The sequence below is a fragment of the Perca fluviatilis genome, chromosome 12 (genome assembly GCF_010015445.1).
Source record: "Perca fluviatilis chromosome 12, GENO_Pfluv_1.0, whole genome shotgun sequence".
Taxonomy (NCBI): domain Eukaryota; kingdom Metazoa; phylum Chordata; class Actinopteri; order Perciformes; family Percidae; genus Perca; species Perca fluviatilis.
Genome location: NC_053123.1, coordinates 39,402,306 through 39,403,953, shown reverse-complemented (window position 1 = coordinate 39,403,953; position 1,648 = coordinate 39,402,306).

Genomic DNA, 1,648 nt, shown 5'->3' with positions numbered 1-1,648 from the left:
CTAATACCATTCCCCCCCCCCTCCATTCCCTATTCTCCCCCTCTCACCTCCCCTTTCCTTCATTTCAAGACTCTCCTCTCGTCCTTTCCTTCTCATTCCATCCACTATTCCTTTCCTTCTCCTCTCCTCCTCTCCTCCTCCTCCTCTATCTCTCCTCCTCCTCCTCTATGTCATATATGTCTTCATGTCCATGTCCATGTCATCCACTGTCCTCCTGTCTGTCTCCTTTCTATGTCCTCTCTGTCTATGTCTATACTATATGTCATACTACTATACTGTCTATCTCCTGTCTGTCCTTTTCTTTTCCTGTCTTTCATGTCTCTGTATGTCATCATCTCTGCTGTCTCTGTCTATGTCATCTGTCCTTCTTTTCTTTCTCTGTCCTTTCCTGTCATCTGTCTCTTTCTGTCTCATCCTTTCTTTCTGTCTGTCTTTCTTTCTGTCTACTGTCTTTTCCTGTCTCTGTCTGTCTGTCCATGTCTATATCTTTCTTTCTTTCTATATGTCTGTCATGTCTATGTCTGTCTCTTTCCTGTCTCACTTTCTATCTATCATCTTTCTATGCTATTCTACTCTCTGTCATGTCTGCTATATGTCTGTCCTTCTTTCTTTCTTTCTTTTCTTTCTTTCTGTCTGTGTCTTTTCCTGTCTGTCTTTTCTATGCTGCTGTCCTTTCTTTTCTTTCTTTCCTTTCCTGTCTGTCTTTCTTTCTTTTCTTTCCTGTCTCTGTCTTTCTTTCTTTCTTTCTTTCTGTCTTTTCTTTCTGTCATGCTGTCTGTGTCTGTGTCTTTCTGTCTGTGTGTGTCTGTGTGTCTGTCTGTGGTCTGCTGTCTGTCTGTCTGTCTCTCTCTGTCTCTCTGTCTCTGTCTCTGTCTGTCTCTCTCTCTGTGGTCGTCTCAATCTCAATGGATAGATAGTATGATAAGTGTGATGGAGTGAGTGTAGTGGAGTGGAGTGTAATGATGCTTAATGATGTGAGTGAAGTGTGAGTGTAATGATGTAGTGGTGGTGAGTGAGTGGTGGTGTGAGTGAGAGTGATGTGAGTGTAGCAGCAGTGTGATGTGGTGGCAGCAGCAGTGGTAGCAGTGAGTAGTGTGATTAGTGTGTGATGGTGGTGAGTGGCAGTGAGTGAGTGGTAGCAGTGAGTGAGTAGCAGTGACAGTGGCTTGATGGTGTGAGAGTGTGATGGTGGTAGCGGCAATGAGTGGCAGTGAGTGAGTGGTGTGATGAGTAGTAGCAGTGAGTAGTGGCAGCGGTAGTGGTAGCAGCGGTAGTGGTAGCAGTGGAGGAGCGGCAGCCAGGGTGTGTGAGGGTAGCAGGAGAGACGGTGCTGATGAGTAGTGGCGGTGGTGGTGGTGACAGTGGTGAGTGGAGTGGTGAGTGGCAGGGTGAAGTGGTGGCAGTGGTGGGGAGTGGTGAGGGGGCGGCAGTGGTAGCAGTGGTAGGGCAGTGAGGTGTAGTGGGGGCAGGTTGGTGCATGGTGGGCAGAGTGACGGTGGTATGGCAGTGTGGTGGTGGTAGGTGGGTGGTTGGTCAGTGGTAGCATGGTGGTGGGAGCGGGGCGGTGGTAGTGGTGGCAGGGGTGGGTGGTGTGGGGGGGGGGGGGGTGGGGGGGGGGGGGGGGGGGGGGTGGTGGTGGCAGTGGTAG